The sequence below is a fragment of the Lissotriton helveticus genome, chromosome 4_1 (genome assembly GCF_964261635.1).
Source record: "Lissotriton helveticus chromosome 4_1, aLisHel1.1, whole genome shotgun sequence".
NCBI lineage: Eukaryota > Metazoa > Chordata > Amphibia > Caudata > Salamandridae > Lissotriton > Lissotriton helveticus.
In genome coordinates this window covers 1,623,662,182-1,623,683,298 of record NC_136063.1, presented here as the reverse complement: position 1 = coordinate 1,623,683,298, position 21,117 = coordinate 1,623,662,182, and the positions used below count along the sequence as shown (strand labels likewise).

The 21,117-nt window shown below is 43.3% G+C and overlaps 1 protein-coding gene across 7 annotated transcripts in view; it reads right to left on the bottom strand.

Annotated features, from left to right (window-relative positions):
• Positions 1 to 21,117, bottom strand: part of PDE1C (phosphodiesterase 1C) — a 1,852,914-nt gene that overhangs the window by 1,106,142 nt on the left and 725,655 nt on the right. The gene's annotated exons all lie outside the window — the stretch shown is intronic.

Below are 21,117 nucleotides of genomic sequence, written 5' to 3'. Positions count from 1 at the left end.
GCTGTCAAGTGTTAAGTTGAGGGCTTAGAGAATATTTAAGGGCTCATCTCTTTAAGAAAGTATTTTGCTGCTAATCTTGTTAGGACGTTACATCCTTTCTCTGCTGATACTGATTCCACGAGCTCTTCCGGCTATGTTTCTCCAGCATATGTTTAAGAACAAAGAGCTTCTCAGTACCTTATTCTAAATAGGGTTATTAGGCATCTGAATTCAAATTTCAGCTTCCTCCAATATACTGGTTGGAGTATTGAACTTGCCTCTACTTGGGACAGTCTGTATCGGCATGGAAACATTTCCATGTATTCCGCCTTTTACACTGATAACTGATCAGCAACCTTTACTAACTATCTTTGGCAATCCAAAATCCAAGGCGCCTCCTCACATTTAATGGTGGGGACTACAATTGCAAGAGCACAATTATACCATTGTGCAACATCCAGGAAAGGATCAAAACCCCACAGAATACTTTTCCAGAGTACCTATACATAGACCACAGACAGAATTCCTGCAACTTTGATGTTCAGGAGAGCAATGACAACCAAGTTAACTGAATGGACCAACAAAAGAGAAGGGAATGAGAATACAACTTAAACAAAGACCTTGGTTAACAAGCAGAAAATGAAAGCCTATGCAGGCAAGAGGCAACATGCAAAGAACATTGTATTCAAGAGAGGAGATCTGGTGATTGCCTGACAACTGCAAATGAGGAAATCTGATGCTCCATATGATCCTGAACCTTTTCACCTAGTGTCCACCAAGGGATACCTGGTGATTGCCCAGCATTCTGGAAAGTCCATTACTAGCGACTCTTCTCGCTTTCGGCATGTGATTGATCGGTCTTCTGATTGAGAAGGTGAAGGAAAGACTGAACCTGAAAACTCAGTGACTGCTTTTATCTCTTGACCGTCTTCGAAAATCTGACATCGATAAGACAGATCCAAGCTTCTAGTAACTAGATCAGGTCGAATAATTCAAGCACCAAGAAGGTTGATTGAAGAGATGTATTGTACACATATATGTAGACTGATTTGTAAAAAAAAAAAACTCTTTTTGTCTAGTGAGTTTTATGATGGAACGCTTTTGGCTTCTATTATGATGGCAGGTGTATGGCTTGTGTACCAGACTCATTAAGGCATTTGCTAATATATTCTTTTGCAGGGTAAGACATAGCCTGGCCTGACCAACTCATACAACTCAGCTGTTTTAATTGACGCATTTTATGGGCTTTTTAAAAAAATAACTGCAGATAAACATTTCTAATAAATTACTTTTAAATCTCTCTTGCTGACTTCTCTGTTAACTTAATTTTCCTTCCCAAAGCCCAGGCCAATTCCATTCTCTTGTTGTTTATTTACTCCCTGTTGTCTACGAACGGATGTATGACGTTACCACGCATACATTTACAACGCCTACCTTTACCACGCAATTTTTACAACGCAGGAACCATTACAACGAACTATCATTACAACGCATTTTTTTACAACGCAATACCTTTACAACGCATACCATTACAACGTAAGTATTGGTAAGTATATAATATTTTTTTTAATGTAATTAATTAAAATTAATTTAATTTAATATTATTTTTAATTTATTTTTACCCTGTACCCCTGTACCCCAAAATGGTAAGTATATAATATTTGTTTTAATGTAATTAATTAAAATTAATTTAATTTATTTTAATTTAATATTATTTTTAATTTATTTTTACCCTGTACCCCTGTACCCCAAAACCCAAACCTAGCCCTGAACCCTAAAAATACCCCTTTACCCAAAAACCCAAACCTGGCCCTGAACCCTAAAAATACCCCTTTACCCAAAAACCCAAACCTAGCCCTGAACCCTAAAAATACCCCTTTACCCAAAAACCCAAACCTAGCCCTGAACCCTAAAAATACCCCTTTACCCAAAAACCCAAACCTGGCCTTGAACCCTAAAAATACCCCTTTACCCAAAAACCCAAACCTAGCCCTGAACCCTAAAAATACCCCTTTACCCAAAAACCCAAACCTAGCCCTGAACCCTAAAAATACCCCTTTACCCAAAAACCCAAACCTAGCCCTGAACCCTAAAAATACCCCTTTACCCAAAAACCCAAAAATAAAACATTTTTACTATAATTATATACTTACCAATACTTACGTTGTAATGGTATGCGTTGTAAAGGTATTGCGTTGTAAAAAAATGCGTTGTAATGGTAGTTCGTTGTAATGGATCCTGCGTTGTAATAGTTGCGTTGTAAAAGTAGTCCGTTGTAAAAGTTGCGTTGTAACGGTTGTTTACCTCTACGAACAGGGAATTCTGTTTCCTTTGTTGGTGTGGTGAGACTGAAAATGTTGGTGGCATAAAGTCGGTACACGCGCAGATTCCTTGATTTGTCTTAATTTCTTCCCTCCCTGTCGAGTGGAAATAGTGCAAAGGACACAGAGAGGTCCCTTCACCTCCTGGAAATATTTCTCACACAGTGGGCTGTGTCCCAGATATTTTAGTTGGCAGTCGATAGCTGTATTTTTTTAATCGCTTGCTGAACACCACCTTTTTCGCAATGTGTAAATTAGTTTTCTGGTGGAAATTATGAACATGCTAATGGCTTTTGGAAAGGGGAGAGAAAATGTCTAGCGAAACAAAGAGGGCGGGCAAGCAGCGTTGCTGCATTTGATCAACGTGCAGACTGTGTGTTCATTTTCAGCGCCAGTTTGATTTTACCAGGTTTATACTACTGTTCATCCCCTCTTCACTAGGCAATCACTTCTTGAACATGCAAAGTGTGACCTGCAACTGCAAGACGTTCTGCATGCATGGGGCGACAATAAAAAGCATTGACTTTGAAAAGTAGAACTATAAAAGATTTGTCTAAGAAAGAATTCTACCAATGTAACACCCCCAAAGTGTTCTTTAGTGTAACTACATAATTTTACCCAAAAAAGTGTTTTCTGGGAACACGAGCTTTAGCTCAAGTGTTTTTAGCCCAACCCCTAAGAGGTCTTGTTTTGCTGTAGTCCCTCAGCCGCACTTTAAGTATACAGATCTCATTTTAAGTATCTATGTCCTGGACTTTTTATGTGTGATTCATTCTGCATGCGAATAGAGTGAGGATTTCGGGTGCTTTAAGTTTTCAAGTGCTATGTTGTGTTTGTACAGACAGAGCACTTCTTTGCCCCTTTTGGAACTCTGTCTAGCTTGAAGCCAATTAGATTGTTTAACTATATTAGTGAGCTTGGCGAATAATGACAAGCCAGTTTTAGAAATTAATAGCTACACCCATGGATAAGCAAAAACTACTAACATTAACAAAATCTTCTACAGCCTATAATATAGCAACTATTGCTATTATACAAAATACAGGCTGCAATGGCTTGTTAATGACCTACTTGCTGTGGAATATATATGGCTGCCTAGGACATGCCATTGGAATCAATTTGGCACCAACAGTTCCTTGGCCAGTTGACCACAATAGCTTCTGGGAGGGCCTTAATGGTTTTTGCCTCTAATGTGTATTAATCCCCAAATCTGGGGGCAAACCTCCTCAGATTTTCGGCTTGCTCAAAGCAGGCAAAATGTCAGTGGGAGGTAGGTAGGGGTCTGGAGTGGGATGAGGAAGTTCGGGGTCCAGTGTCTGCTCTCATTGTGATGTCAGGGCTGTCCTTCCTAGGAGGGATGGGCGTGGGATCTGGTGCAGGGCTGGACCTGCTTGGGGAGGACTGTAGTATGCAGGTGTTGGGTCTAGTCTGCCCTTGGGCACAGCCTCTGGTCCGGGGCTGTGGATGTGGTCAGTTGTGCACTAGCACCTTGGCCTTGAGGCTTGGGGGACGAGGGGGTACGGTGCTGTAGGGGTCAGCGGAGCCGAGCTGTGCTCTTGTCCTCAGCTCCTACCACGGTTTTAGTTGTTGCGCATCTGCACCTTGTACAACAGCAACCCTTGTCTCGTGGCCCAGAATTATTGGGTCCAGAGTTTCCAGCCTGGGAATTATCAGGTCTGGAACTTGTGGAACTAGTTCTTCTGGAGCAGACAACTTCAGGCCACTCATGGTGGCGACTGGAGTAATTCCACCAGGAATGACTGCTCTGGGCAGAATGCCATCAATGGTAACCAGTAATGCTAGTAATTTATAACGGAGAAAAATTGGTCCTCTAAGTGTAACTGACGAATTCAACTTTTTCATTTCTGGTTGGGGCTCACAATGTGGTATGACTCTTTCTCCAGACAACCATTTGAGCAACAGAACGAGGTAGAAACTCTGGATTCAATGGGCAGTTCATCCTAGCTGCTGGAAGTCAGTATGGGTTTTTTCCACAGTTAAGGGATTGCCTTGAGCCAACAGGTAAAAGTAAAAACAGTGTCCCTGAAGGTACTCAATGTTACAAGTGGAACAAATTACAATAGATCCATAGCATGGCAAAGAGGGGTGGAGATGGCTGAGAGGGCAACGCTCATTCTTTCTTTAAACCACCCACTCTATGCACTTGTTACGAGTTGGGATTTTCTATTTTTACTTTGATTTTAATATACATCAATTTTGTATTGTATGCTCGAGATATCTAGTGCCCATCAGCTCATTCAATACTTTTTTAACAATTTTAATGCTTCCATATTTTTTTATGTGTATGTGCCAACTTTTTATTCTGATCAATTGTATTGCATTTTTATTGTTTTTATCTGTGCTTTTAAGGTCTTGTGGGACCGAAATAAAGTATCTATTAAAAAAAAAAAAAAATTAAATGAGGAGATATATTGCTGCGTACACGTTGCCTGGTGCTTCTGTTGCCCTCTTGCATGTTTCCAAGATCATGCAAATCTGGGTAGAGGGATCCATCGCTCTTACTCATCTCTCAGGATTCCATTCAATCACTTTTAGTTCTGTAGGCAACATAAGACACGGCTCATCAAAAGTGAACTAGAGGTTTGCCTCAGGTAATTTGCATTTGCTCCCATCTTTTGGAAGCACCAGGAAATCCACATGGTTGGGTGTGCTCTTCACAAATAGCTCACACTAAATCCTCTTATACATCATCAGGGGCAGCGGGAACACCAGCCATCCAGACTGAACACCAGCCAGTTCCAAGGTACCCAACCCATCATTCAGATCCCGAATGCATCACTCTTGATCCACCACTTTAAAAAAGCTTGATTGGGTCACTATCGGTACAGACATGCAAAGTCCAGAACAAGCTCCCAAAGAAACTAAGGATAATCAGAAGCCGTATGGAAATTAGAAAGCCTAAAAAGACCCCTTTCCTTAAACATAATACCCACTGGACAGAACATGCGAACTACTGATCTATACATGCAATCTGCACACTTGTCTCTCTAACTCCATCGCTGCATTCTTCACGCAACTATCTGCTAAGAGCATCTTACCACAACACCAAGGCAGGACACTTCCAAACCACCTCAACGACAACAAGATGTCTTTAATTAGCAGCACCCAAACCAACATCTTTGCAGTCATGCAAACACTGGGGTAGGTCATTATTTGTCCGCTAGGAAACCACTGTTGACCTCGCGAGAGGTAAGGAACCGCTATATAATGCCAGTAAGATGATATAGCATTATCTGTTCAGTCACATGTTAGCGGAGTTTGTCATGAAAGCCTTATCAGGGAAGAACCTTCTGATAATCTCCATCCAGGTACCAACAAACGCTTCACAAAAATCAAGGTTTTTATTCTTCTGTTGCACTGTATCCTTTGCTTGACAGCAGCAGCTGTTACGGAATTATAAACATTCGATGTGTGCTTGACAAGCAGCAAATAAGGGGTTTCATTCAATGGAAATTGCAAGCAGCCGAGTAAATGAATGGTTGCGAAATCAAATCCCGAGAACGGAATGCTAGAGGAATTCTTGATAACTGGCTGCGGCTTCTGATGGATGCTCGCTTCACAGAGGAACCGGAAGTGGTCGAATGTACCTGCTTCCATTCTGCTACATGTACAGACCAGGCAGGGAAAACGATGGAGGAGAAAAGTCGCTGCTTTATTTACAACATACCCATGATCGTCTGCATCCCAGTATAGTGTGACCCTTTACAGCAGAAGGGTAGCTTTATATGGGCGTTCCTACGCAAAGATAGATTATTTTGTGAGCTGAAAACATTGTTGTTGATTAAGGAGATATTTTTTCTGTTTAATGGAAACCTATCTATGTAAACACGAAGTATGCTTTTGTTAGGAGTGTTACATTTTTATACAATACTGTGTGAGCTGATTAGGTGAAAAGGGGCTTTGACACTGTAGGTGTATGATCAATAATTTCATATAGGGTACTGTGGGTTTATAGAGTCTCATATAGGATGTGCGTGTAGGAGCAATATAGTTCTTAGGCACTGGTATGTAGGCTCTAACGAGACGAGAAGGTCTCCTATTTTATAGTTTGTTGTAGTGCTGGAGTGGCTTATTTTGGGTGAATGCCTTAAAGGTTTCTATGTATTGTGAGTTTTTTGTTTTTCTTCAAGAAAATGCTGCATGTTTTTTGCTTCGACCTATGGATTTTTTTATTCTTGTTTTATAGACTGTTTCTGAATCCAGCCTTCAGTATATCTTTATTCAGTGTATAAATGCTTATATGCTCTTTATAGTATACTTTTCTTTAAAAAAAAAAAAGAGTACACTAAATTAAAATAATTCTATTCCTCAATAACGCTTAGAAAACTCAGAAGCCCTTTAAAATGTGGTGCAGTTTCCTTGAGATGTTTCTGATAAACCCTGGGTGTGTAGAGCCATGAAGCACTTTCAGAGATGCAAATGCCTGCTGTTCTCGCTTTGACCAATGTTATCAAAATATTTCAAAGACTGAGGCAATGTGTATAACAGCTGGTTTATGAACCTTTAATGTAGATTATGGGACAAAGCTGTACCCTGTGAAAAATGCCATCAGAACTCACATCCGAAGCGTAAGTTGCATTAGGGCAAATATTGGTCTCCCATATTTTATATATATGCATACTTCACAGACTGTGATTACAACTGTGCAATTATGTTAAGTTTCACAATCCATTTAAAATTTATTTGTATAGCTTGGTAATAAATTTAGCATCAGTAGATTAATCTGCTGAATGTAGCTACGTTTTGTGCAACTCAAGCTGGAGGGGAGGTGACAAAAGTGGAGATAAAGTTACATTTCCAGGTCTAGCTTCCATATGAATTTTTTCTCTCCCATATGACAAAAACAAAAATAGCAAACAAGCATGTAATTGGTATCCTGACTTTTTGTTGGGCCTGGCGTCTTGCTATTCCAGCATGTGCACACGGGACTAGGACTGTCTTCGTATTGTGAGGTCCAGAACTTGTTCTGTGAACTAGAGGGGTGCACCAAGACTGTCCTTATGGTGGGCATAACAGTAATGTCCCTGTGGGAGGTAAGTCATGTGAAGCTGTGGTGGCAGTGTACCAAGTATTTGGGAATCAATAGTTTGACCAGACCTTGTTCTCTGTGTCAAAGACAGGGAGGTCTGCTTACTCATCCGATGCAAAGTTCTCCTATTTTGTGAATCCCAGATCCGTGAGCTGACTATTGTGGGTGCTGAGTGTGTGTATGTGCAGTGAGGTTATGATATACTGATTACGAAGACCAGCAAGATTATTGTTGGATGACTCCTGGTAAAGAGTGTCACAGGATTGCGGGTGGGTGCAGTCTCCTTAGACAGTGGAAGTGTATTGACACCATTTCCATAGATGGAGTGTGGAGTCTTAAATGCTCAATTTAAGGAGGATGAAGACAGGGCTACCGTTAGAAATTCAATGAGCTCCTCAATTAGCAAAGGGCTGCTGATTGTTTATTCCTCAGCACTATCACTTTGTGCTGCAGTTGGACTGCAATTTCTGTTGTTGAAGGTGAGGATGTTGCTGGGTATGGCTTGCCCTTTTGTCTCATCCTGATTACTGCTTCATGAAGGCTGATGACAGCAAAGTAAGGAGATCTGACACTTCATTGTGTCCTTATTTCGAATACTCCTGCCTGGAGTCAGCACCACTTCTCCCTGCTGTGAAGGTCATCACTTTTCACAAAGGCTGTGTCAGAGGACAGCCATAACACTATATTTAAAAAAAAATCTATTTAACCCCGTTTTGAATCCATATTCAGTTTGGAAAATGCATATAAAGGTGACATCCCAAGCATGCAACCTTGATCCAGTTCCACGTTTGACATGACCAAGGATGACAGTGCCTCACAGGGTATCCTAGGGACTGCAATGTGGCCAGGGCTCGTGTTTGCATGACAGTCTCCCCGGGAGGGGGGGGCGGGGTGGGGGGGGTCCTTCACTTGAAGTGGTCACTTTCTGCTGGAAGAGCTCAGGGTCTCCCTACAGCTTAGAAGTATTCCTGCCTGCTGGGAGAGGGAGAAGTGTAGGTGGTGCTGAAGGAGGTGAGATTGTTCAGAAGGAGAGGCTCAGCTTGCTCCCAGTATGAGGAGCAGTCGTAGACTCTCAGTGACTACAAGGGAGCACAAATAGGAGCATTCTATGTCTGGAGATGACCCATGGTCTCCATGAGTGGTTATTGCAATGAACTGTATCAAGCCTTTGAAAGTACCAAGCATCCTGTGTTATATGCAGCCTTTCGTGTGATGGAGAGACTAGTGCTGGCCTCGTTGTGGTTAGAGTCCTTCATCACTGCCAAGGTGGGAATCCTGAGTGTCCAGGATGCAGCAAATATAGAAGACACCCAACAGTTCATGATAAGGCTGGAAGCCACATCTGTCATTCAAGCACATGGTCTGCACCCAGCACTGCCAAAAACCAATGCCACTGTATGAGCTGCCACAGTGATGTCTCCCAGCTGTCAAGTTCCTAGTGTGGCCCCAGCCACAGCCCCTCAGCCCCTTCAGTCCAAGAGTGACAACCACAGGATTAAGACTACAACATGCAAGCATCCCTCTCCACCAGAACTACAATGACAGAAAGCGGGTAAACGTGGGCCCTAAACTCTTTTTGGAATGACAGACTGACAAAGCAGACTGAGTTCAGCTATACAAACTTGAGACTTTTACCAGGTGACCTTGAATTGGTGAAAGCCAATTGTACTGTTGTGCGCATCTACGTTTTGGAGATATTCTGGTTGAGGTGCACTGGTGCATTTTCAGTGCCTAGTCTAATGTGATGACCCAGGGGTTATAGGTGCTGGGAATCTCTATTAGTGGGGAAGGGTACCAAAAGAGTGCAGAGCCTCAATGAAGATCACAAACAGGATTACAGCCCTATGTCTGATTCCCCTAACTGTGCTGTGTAATGATATGTTATGCTATGAGATTAAAATATATTCTTTCCCTTCAAATGATAAGCACCAACCTGGACAAAATGTTATTGAATCTGTTGGTTTACGGTTGAGTTCTGCGCTCTTGACCCCATACTGACTGTCTGAGAAGCCTTTGACTAGTTGCAATCTCTATCTCTGTCCTCAGAGTCAACCACCTGAAGGAGGAAAGAACACACTTGGTACAGTTGTAAAAGCCACAGTAAGCTGGACCCCAGTGGCAAACAAACTCCACCACCGTGGTTTGGGCTTAGTAGCTCCTGTCTGCCCAAATGGGGTCTGACAATGGCAATAAACTGAACATGCATGCAAGAAAAACTTTACTCGGAATAAAGCCTATTTTAGGGTTTAATAAGAATCAGCTCAATTGTTTTTTAGATACTTGCATAACAAAAATGTGGAAGGCAGTCTTCAAAGTGTTAATCATTTGTATATATTAGAGCATTATCTCAGTGATAATCCATAGAAATGGGTATGCAGACCTCAAATTAAAAAAAAACAAATGAATCCCATTTGAAGAGAGAGCATTTTCTCCCATCATCTAGGAAGTGGTCCGTAGACTAAGCAATCTGACTTAGAAGGCTTTAATAGGACAATTTATGTTGTGGCTCATTCCACCAGGTGGGGCTCAGTCCATGCATCATGAAAAATAATACCAGGGAGAAGAAGAAGGGGAGAGCATTCCCCTGACGCCTACGCCAATGTGGTGGGGCTGCAAGGGGCCAATTCGGCTATGTAAAGTAGAAAAATATGTTTTTATCCCTGGGAACATGGACACATGTCTGGATCCACTGACCCAACATTTGCCCAGAAGGTATGTGGCCCCTTGAGGGGTCAGGAGGCATATGGGCCCAGTCTAAGGAATGCACAACAAAACTAGAAGAAGAATGATTGCAATTTTAATGAAATCTTGGGGTACGTTGGACACCGTTCAGAAACCTTGAACCCCCCCAAAAAAAAAGAATTAAAAAAACTCTGCAACTATGCATGCAATGCTCTAAGCCTGATGATGAGCTAAATGGCAATGGTCACTTCAGCCAAACTCTCGCTGCTGAAGGACTTGCACAGGGGTTGGTTGCTTTGTCATTGCCAAAAGATCACATTAGACAGACAATGTGGCATGGTTACCTACGTGCTGTTACATCAACATCATACCTGTATCCTCTCACCATCCCAGATCCTACACATCGACCACTCAGAATAAGTCAAAGTAAATATTTAATGTACACATATGCACAACATTGTGCCCAAACCATTTAATTGGTTAACGATGCCTCCTAACTGAGCAGCAACCCTACCACAAGCAACAGACAACTTTCCACCCCAATAGAACTAAACAAACTGAAAACACACAACACACTACACAGAATCATGAAAAAACCCATCCAGCCAATATCCAGTCTGAGCCAGCGCTAAACGATGAATTAGTCAGTTATACCCAAACCAGTCACTATCCAATATCATTCATAACTAAGCAGCGCCAAACACAACCAAGACTGCCATGACTCCAGTCAAGGAGAATCCTAGATTCATAATTAGAATCCAGACTCAGAAGGCAATATGAGATCATACAAATGGCAGCATCTCCTATATAAATGCTCATATTTTAGGTCGACCTACCAGGAAAGTTAAGTATTTTTTCTCCATGAGTCAAGGTCTCACACTTGCTGTTCATGGTGACATGCATTTTTCTCCCATTCACCCACATACGTGCTGCTCCTAGGTATTGATGCTGCCCTCAAATGTTGACTAGAGACAGGTTTGTCATTTTACATGTTGCTTATGAGCACTGGAGCTGGGCCGCCTGACGTATGAATGCTCCTTTGGAACAAATGGCTGGCACGCAAGGGCATTGGTATATTCAAACATGCCAAAATGGTTAGCAAAATGAGACTTTTTTATGATGGAATCTGTGGCAGAGTCCTGCAACACCCTGGTGCAAAAGCAAAACCTATTGTGCTGCAATCCCGGGACGTGAGGAAAAGCGGGGCTGACGGTAAGATTAACTTTTAGTTTATTTATATTTTTCCCTTAAACCCCTCCCGCCTCGCCCCCATCCCCTCCGCGGCGCGACGACCCCATTTCCACCCGCCCGTAATCCCAGCCGCGACTGCACAAAGGAGGGTTGACGCAACTCTCTTAAATCCCGTCTTGTACTCGGCTGTATGCGTGACCTTTTAAGTATCCATGCGAGTGGGTAATTTAGTGCTCTTGCCATGTTTCAAGGCGGGATTGAAGAGGGTTGGGTCAGCCCTCATTTGTGTATATCCTGGTTTTGAGTTTGAGAAGCTGAGGGTTCACCCTATATAAACTCCTCACTCCTTCTTACTGTTGACCTAATCTAGCTTTATTACAATGACTCAGAAACGATTAACCTGCTGTTCACCAAACCCCAATGAAAACATTCGTGAAACCCATCTGATAAGCCGTCAGAATGGTGTGGCTTGTGTGATATTACACTGAGTGCTGGTGAAGACGTGGACTCTAACAGGAAGCAATAGAGGAACTACCAAAGTCAACCTATGGCTAACTTTTTTCATCCAAGGAAAATGAATGTAGAAAGAGTATTTGTATTTCATGTGTTGTAATTTGAGCTGTTCTTCCTGCCAAACACATATGTACTAACCCTGGGTGAAGTACTAGGCTACGCTCGTGTAGTTTGCAACATTTGCGCTACTTCACACTACATGAATTGCATGTAGCACAGTGCAAACACGCGTAGCATAGCATAGCGGTCAATTTTTGCTTGCTTGCACTCCGCACCGTCAAGTTGGCGACCGTGAGCGAGCAAAATGACATCCCTGCGAGAGTTTTTCCTCGTTCGCGATCAACAACATCAAGTTGACGATCGCGAGCATGGCAAATAAACCTTCCGGCGAGATTCTCAACGCAGGGAGGTCAGGTTTCTCATTGCGAGTGGTCGCACATGCTTGCGACTGCTCGTGATGAGAAACTACCAGTCCGCGTTCAGAAAGCTGCCGCTTGAGTAGAAATCTACTCGAGCGGCAGAAAATGACCGCTTGCACTGTGCAAGATGCGGTTTGCACTGATTGCACAGTGCGGACAAGCATCTGGCACTGTGCAATCAGGGCGAACAGCACTTTGCACAGTGCACGAACTACGCAGTTCGTATAGCTCATGTAGTGCGAAGTGTACTTTGCATAACTACGCATAACGCTACTACGCGAACTACGCCCTGGGTTAGCACTCTCTTTCTACTCACAAAACATGCTCGCTCCTTCCAAAGACACAGGACTGTTTTCTACAGTTCATAAGTCATGAAAAAACAAGTGGAGTGGGTTTTAAAACTGGGCTGCCTAGTTTTGTGTTCACCCCATGCCCCTTTCTCCCAGCACCATGCGCTTCAGGTCTCTTTATCTCACTCTTACAGGTTCTTTTTCAGCGCTGCTTACTCCCTTTGTCACAAATTTCCTGGCTCTCTGTTCATCTTTCTTTGTCCATTTTTGCTGTACTCTCTCTCTTGCTCCGAGTCCAAGTATTATGAATAAAAAATAAGCTTCCCACCCCCCAAAAATGGATGGTGCTTGTGGCCACCCTCTGCAAACACATACTCAAACTGCATACTGCTCTGTCCTTCCTACCACAAGGCCGTGCGTCGTGACTCTGTACATCCAGGTATGCACTTTCTCCCAACACACACAATTAAACATTTCTCTTCAAAAGTGACAACAAATCCTGGACTCCCTCTACTTGCACGGGCATGCACTCTATTTTACGCATTGGACCACCTTTTGGCGCATAGAAGCATGTGTATTACACAGTCAAGCAATCATGATGTGCCCAACATGCGTTCCAATGCGCATGACAATTAACTGCTCAAGGCCCACAACCACAATACCAGTGGAAGTCCAAAAGGCATGTCCAACCAAACGTGTAAACGATTCCAAGCAGCCAAAGAGCACCATTTGCTGCAATACTGTGAAATAAACAAAACAACACCCTCCACGCCAACAAGGATGCTCTTCTGGTCCTTCATCACAAACAAGGAAGTGTGCACCTAACTCCTTTAACAACAGTCAGGCACTTAACCCCTTTCACATAAAACCCTCTTCCTTCATCCTTCGAACAAGCAAGCAATAATCCTCATTTCCCTCCAAAACTACACGTTTGCCGACAACTATTCACTCGCACCCCAAAAATAGAATCATTGAATATTGGTTTACAAATGTGAACTGCTGCACAGTACAGCAGCCACGTGTGCAAGTGTGCACTCTCCTACCCAACATACAGAGCTGAACCTCTCTGGCACACGCAAGCATGCAGTCTGCTTCTGATCACACAATATGTACCTTACTTGGAATCACACAATATACGGTCTCCTTCCCCACACACAACATGTAATTCTCCCTTCACACACATGCATACACTCTCCTTCCACACACAAGGTTGTATTCTCGTGTGACGCGCCTAAGCATGCTCTCTACTTGTGATCACACAATATGTACCCTACTTTCAATCACACAATATGCGCTCTCATTGCCCACCCACAGTATAAAGTCTCCTTCCAAGCACGCGCAAAGCTACTTTCCAACACACAGGATTGCACTTTTCTTCTTCCCACAAGCACTTCCCTTACAAATACAAAGCATACACTCTCCTTCCATGCACACAAGCATGCACTTCTTGTACACATGTCGCCTTAAACGCAGCACATATATAACCAGGGCCACTGCAATTATTATGCGACAGGGGAGAACCAAATTATGTGGCAGGGCTGACTAAATTATGCAGCAATTAAAGGGAAATTATGCGTTGTAATGCGGCACATTTTTCTGGACAAGTATTTCACCTTAGTTATTTGTACCAGTTTAAGACCCAAATACAGCGATAAGCAGTTGAAAGATGACACTACGCAGAGACGTGTAGCCACGATTTTTATAACTTTGATCCTTTAGAGCTGGAACATTTTTGTTGCTGAGTTGTACAGATTATGCAGTGGACGGATTATGTGGCAAACACAGCAAATCCATAATTATGCGGAAAAACCGCTACGTCTGCATAATTGCATAATTCAACTGGCCCTGTATAAAACACCCACCACCTATGCCCACTTCAGCTCGTAATCCAGCACACAATGCAATAGCGACACAAGACACTATAACAATGACACAATGATGCACTCTTCTTTCAAACACACAACATCCTTTGGAATATAAAGCATGCGCTGTCCTCCTAAGCACACAATCGTACAGCCTCTCACCTGATGCACAAGTGTGTACTCTTCGCCTATGCATGCCTTCCCTGGTCAAACAGGATTACTTTAGAAGCCATCCCAGACTCATTGTATGATCATTCAACTACACTAGAAGTCATTTTCACATCATCAGACATCATCAAGCTCTTGAAGTCATCAGCAGAACTGAGAAAAGTGAGCCTGATGATTTGAGGATGACTTGAAAATGAGTATCTGATGACGCCACAAGATGTGATTATTCCTGATGAACAAAGGATAAGCAGTTGATGACTTCTCAAGATGAGATGGTTCCTGATGATTTGAGGATGCTTTAAAGATGATTTTCTCTTTACTTCAGGCACTCACAAAATTAAACTGGCCCTGTTTTTTTTTAGGAAGGCTTACTTATTACTTTCTCTGTATTGGTTTAATTTTTGTTACAAAAAATAAAGCCTTATAGATAATTTCAGATTATTTGTTTATTAGTGAACAACGAACACTGTTTAGATATTTCACAAGTATTCATTTACATACAATTAAATGGTGCTTCATACTAATAGGTTCTTCACACACCAGTAAGTAGAGTGTAGCATGCTGCCTTATTGAAAGTGGTTATTTAATATTAACATTGAACATTTATGACAAGTCACTAACGGGCAGTCTCCCTACCCTAACTTTCACTCTGTCTTCTTTCTTTGCTTATCTCTGCTCTTTTTTCTGTTTTATTCCGCAGCGTCATTGCTGAGTTCATTTATCATCACACAATGTTTTCTCTTCTGAAATGCGGTCTTTTGAAGCTTCAAATGGAATGAAAGTGTGATAAGCATCTGGCCTCACAGCGCTATTTCTTTAGTCAAAATGCTGTACTTTTGCACGGTATTACACAGTCTATGGCAGTTTGTTTGCAAAACTTTCTATAAGAAATAGGTGCAAATACCTAGAATGTTTTTTTCCTGAGCAGGTGCTGGAGAGCGCGGGGTCTTGCCTCGAATTTCTCACCTTTTGGAACAGTATTGGTGTATTCCAGATTTTTCCTTTGCATTCTGGGACTCGTAGTCCAGTGAATAAAATACTGGCTTATAAGTACCAGAATACAAAAACAAATCTTAACTAAATAAATGTCAAAATCCTGTTTATGGGATCTGAAGATCTCGGAGCTTCGCGCGCATTTCTCTGTAATAAGGCAGACGTAGTGCACTGCTTCTTTTTGGTTTGACTCCCGCGCAGAGCAAATTAGGGGTTTCTTTGGTTTGTTCCCAGTGAAGAAGCTGGCTCAGAAAGATCCAATTATGCTACAGAGGGACCCCAATGCTGTGGGCTAGCACCGCCTTACCCCATTGGATCAATACTTTGTTTTCCCTTAACTGTGGGAAAAGAGAGCTCTGTGGCTTAGAGGGACACACATATCTGATTGTCATGGTGCATTAGACTGCTGCAGGCAATTGGTAGGCTGGAGCAGCAAGCTACTCGTAGCACACTTCGATACATCGGAAAATTGCCTGTCACTGCAGCCCCATGAAAAGGAGGCACAGGCTGCACCTTGGCTGCATTGAATTCCTTTCCTCAGTCCTTGCCAATGAGGCACTCCACGCCCCACATGTAACCCTATACTGACTCAAGGCAGGCTTAGGATACCAGACTGATAACTAATTGCCCCTCAGCAGCAGAATCCAAAAGTCGGATGTTTACAATCAATCAGCAGGCAAGTGATTAGGCTCGAAATCGGAAGGGCTGGCATAAATGTATTTCCACTCAAGTAAAGAGCCCCAATATCTTTGGGACAAGTTTACGCTATATAAATAACTGGAAACACAGGGATATTGACCTCTACCTGCCTTTTGGTACAGAAATGTCATCAGAGCGAGGCCAGAATTGTTAATCGGTCTGTTTTAAAACTTTCACTTTTAAAAGATAATAAATAATAAGTTTCACTAAGTTAAATCGATTCAGCCTCTAAAAAAATACATTCACTTGAACTATATGACACCATATTTTATTGTAATATGATATTTCTTGTCTGCTAACATACAATTAAAGCTAGCAGAGAAGCACTGCTGAAGAGGCCAGAGGTGAGGCGCTCTTTACAGCCTGCCAGCACTCTGCTACATGAATGAATCCTGTCACAGCCTCAGCAGTGTGTGTGTGCAGACCGTGCAGCAAGCGAAGGTCGATGCCGGTAAGTACTACTAGTACTGTTTGCTGACCGCGTGTGTAGGCACAGTAAGTTTCATTCATAACTCTAATTTCAAACTGATTGACATGTCTGGTGACTCATCCTAAGACTCGTGCCGTGGTATGCTGGGCTCAGCTGACTGCACTAGCAGCTGAGACCCTGCCACACCGGCTGCCTCCATCTGTGACTGACCTAGTCAGTGGGCTGCAGACTCCCGTGCACTGACTGTTGGGGGGGACGCACCTTCTTCCTTTATTCATTTTAGGGCCCCTTCCGTCATAGCATCGCACTGTGCGCCAGTTTCTGTCTCACCTCACTGGACCGATCTGTGCAGTTTCAGAAGTGTTCTTCAGTGTATGTTGCTATGACTCGCCCCACTCTCTAAGATGCTCCGTACCCTTTGGGGTCGCGCGCTTCTGCCCCCCCCCCCCCCCCGCTATTACTCCCCGGGAGACGGCTCTATAAACTAACACCATTAAAACATTATCGTGACTAATGAGAATCAATTGGGTAGCAGAAGCTGCGCCTCGGATTGGTCTGGGGACAGTGTGGCTGTCAGCGCTGATAAGTTTCATTTTAGCGCATCGCAGCTCAGGGATATTTAGAATGTGCACTGCCAGGACGATGGAATCTGTCTGTCTCGCGGCCTATCTATTGTTCTATCAATGTCTCTGTCTGTAAATCAGTCTCTGTCCATGTTTCCTCATTAATCCATCTCTGCCCATTATAACATTATTGCCCGTTGATCTATCAGTCCCGATTGTGTACTACAAGTCCCAGAGTGCAACGTTGAAGTGCTTTGTTATGCACTTCCGTTGGCGCCGGAACTGACGTCATGTCAGAGCGTCAGGGCAATCGTTAGGTCAACACGCCTGGGTCAGCAAGATATTCACAAAGTGGACATGGCGCCTTTTCAACCTCTTCCTCTAGACTAGAGTATTGTAGATGCCTTCAGGAGAAACCTTAATCGGGACAGGAGTAAGAGATCGAATAACTGCTTCACAGGTAATTGAGGGACATGTGTTTTTGATGGTTCACGAAGGTTTCGCTTTGTTTAAATCAGCTCTCTAATGAACAAGAATTGGCATAGCCCATAGGTCTCGCCTTTGGGACCTTATAAGTATTTATTTATGGCTAAACTCTTATAAGGTCCCAAAGGCGAGACCTATTGGCTATGCCAATGCTTCTTTTAATTCAGGGTATGTTTTTATTGTGAATGGTTGCCATCATTTTAATTGATCGGGGAAATTGAAATAAACTTAAACTTCTGAGCGAGGTATTTTTGTTTTTGTTTTGATCTCACATTCATTTTTCCCAATTACATTCTATTTCATCTCCATGTGTGGAATTGTTCTGGTAATACATTATTTTTCATATTGTAAGCAATGAGCCAGGTGCCATTTAGAGCAGAGGGACTGTATGATGTGTTGTTGCGAATTCCCATTACAGTTTGACCTGAGAATGGGCTTAGTGGCCTCTGAATTAATGGGACCCTTAATTTGTATAAATGTAATTGATGAGTAATCCAGTGAATGCTTGCTTTTACGATTTTATAACCCTTCAATTTGAACTCTCGTTGAACTCCGTGCTTTCAATTTACTTTCCATCACATTCATAGATGCTTGCTCAATTTCTTCCGAAAGCTGCTGTAAAAGGCACTGTTTGGTGTCACCATTCTAAGATTTTTTTGGAGCGGAGCCAACTTATGGGTGTGTAAGGGGTATAATTTGCCTTCCCCAGCTATAAGCGAGAGCCGGCCCCACACACACAGGGCCTCGAGCTTGGTCGGGGTTGGGTGGAGGGGGCCTTAGGAGGAGCAGAGTGGGTTGTTAGGGCGGGGGATAATGCAGGACTCTCCTCTGGGAAGGGGTTAAGGGTGCATCAAAGGTAGTGAGTTCGATGGGATACCACTCCCCGATACCAGCAGTCTATGAGGGTCCCTCTCAGGCCCTTGCAGCACCTGGAGTAGCAAGAAGGACTGCTGTGATGCCCCCTTTGTACCTCAAACTGTGAAAGCTTCTGTGTATTTAAGGTTGTGCACGTTCTAAAAATGTACAAAAGTAGTGAACTGGATTACTTTTTAAATACACACAACCCTAACACTACAGCAAACAACGAAGTAACCTTTGTAGCTCAAACCGGATTGGAATATATCCTAAAAGACCTGGCAGCACTGCATGTGAACACGAGGCTTGATTGCCTTCGCTTTGGAAAACTGCAGCCCAGGGACCTCTTAGGCACGCTGGTTTCAGACTTTGTCCTATGAAGATGCAAAGCACATCCCTCCAGAGGAAGCTTGGCCTCATTGTAACAGGTGTATTTTCAATGCACTGCATGGATTGTACCAAAGCTCACAAGAGCTGAAACTAGTTGTAGCACAAAATATACAGAGGCATAAATTATCGGTGGTGCACATGGTGCATCGGCACCAGGGCCTAGAGGTTGTGGGGGGGAGGGCTGCCTATCGTGCACTGATTGCTACATAGTCAAATGTCCCCAGTGCTACTGATGACACAGAGGACAAGGGTGTAGCTACCAGTTGTGCAGACTGCGCTGTGGTACCAAGGCCTAGCGGGGTGTGTGTGTGTGGGGAGGGGGGAGGGGCTACCCAGTACTTGTTGCAGATAGACTACAGGCCACTTGCTCTGAATGACAAACACTTGACCTGCACTATATTCAGTCTTGGGGTGGAAAAGTGAAAGGGTTAGGGAGGACAAAACCGAGGATAATCAAGAAATAGACCGATTCAAAGAGAAAGGAAAACATGAAAGGAAAGGAAATGGTGAAAGAAAAAAAGGAGGATAATAAGTAACAGAAAGGGAGGACAAAAGGGTTAGCAAAAAAGGAGAAGGAAGAGAAAGGGCCCACAAATAATGAGGTCAGAGAGAGAGAGCAAGAGGAAGAAGATGGAAAATGGAGAGCGAAGCAAATAAAAGATAGATAAAAAAGTACCAAAATACACATACAACAATAGGTGAGTAGGAGAATGAGAACTGGTAGATTAAGAGGAAGTTGGCGCGAGAAAGGTATGATGCACGTTGAAGACTGAGAATATAGGCGGCTTAGGGTGGAGAGTAAAAGGAAAAAGAAAAGAATGGATTTAAGGGGAGCGAGGAAAGAAAAAGTGAGAGAAGGCAATAAGGATAAATGTGAAACTGGAGAAAAATAGAGGAATGCATAGGCAGCTGAAAGGGTGAAAAGATAATGCGAGAAGACTGAAGATAGGAAAGAGGAAATGACAAACAGAATTACTTGGAGACTCGACCCTAACATTAGTGCAGCAGGTACAGTGACACCAGGGTCCAAGGATGTGATGGGCCTTTTGCACCCAAATTATGTCACACAGCTCTACCTATGGACCTCAGTCCTGGCCTGCAGCAACCACCCCCACACACAGCTCTACCGATGCACCTCAGTCCTGGCCTGCAGCACTCTATCTATTGCCCCTCACTCTATCTATCTATCGCCCCTCACTCTATCTATCTATCGCCCCTCACTCTATCTATCGCCCCTCACTCTATCTATCTATCGCCCCTCACTCTATCTATCTATCGCCCCTCACTCTATCTATCTATCGCCCCATACTCTATCTATCTATCGCCCCTCACTCTATCTATCTATCGCCCCTCACTCTATCTATCTATCGCCCCTCACTCTATCTATCGCCCCTCACTCTATCTATCTATCGCCCCTCACTCTATCTATCTATCGCCCCTCACTCTATCTATCTATCGCCCCATACTCTATCTATCTATCGCCCCTCACTCTATCTATCTATCGCCCCTCACTCTATCGCCCTCACTCTATCTATCGCCCCTCACTCTATTTATCTATCGCCCTCACTCTGTCTGTCGCCCCTCACTCTATCTATCGCTCTCACTCTATCACCCTCACTCTATCTATGACCCTCACTCTATCTATCTATCGCCCTCACTTATCTATCGCCCTCTCTCCATCGCCATCACTCTATGTATCGATTGCCCTCACTCTATCTATCTGTCTATATGTATATCGCCCTCACTCGATCTATCTATCTATCACCCTCACTCGATCTATCTATCTATCCCCCTCACTCGATCTATCTATCTATCCCCCTCACTCGATCTATCTATCTATCACCCTCACTCGATCTATCTATCACCCTCACTCGATCTATCTATCACCCTCACTCGATCTATCTATCACCCTCACTCGATCTATCTATCTATCACCCTCACTCGATCTATCTATCTATCACCCTCACTCGATCTATCTATCTATCCCCCTCACTCGATCTATCTATCTATCCCCCTCACTCGATCTATCTATCTATCACCCTCACTCGATCTATCTATCACCCTCACTCGATCTATCTATCGCCCTCACTCGATCTATCTATCGCCCTCACTCGATCTATCTTTCGCCCTCACTCGATCTATCTATCGCATCACTCAGCACCACCAGAGCATCACTCAGGGGCACCACAACATCACTTTTATTGATCTGCTTTAAAAACAACACAT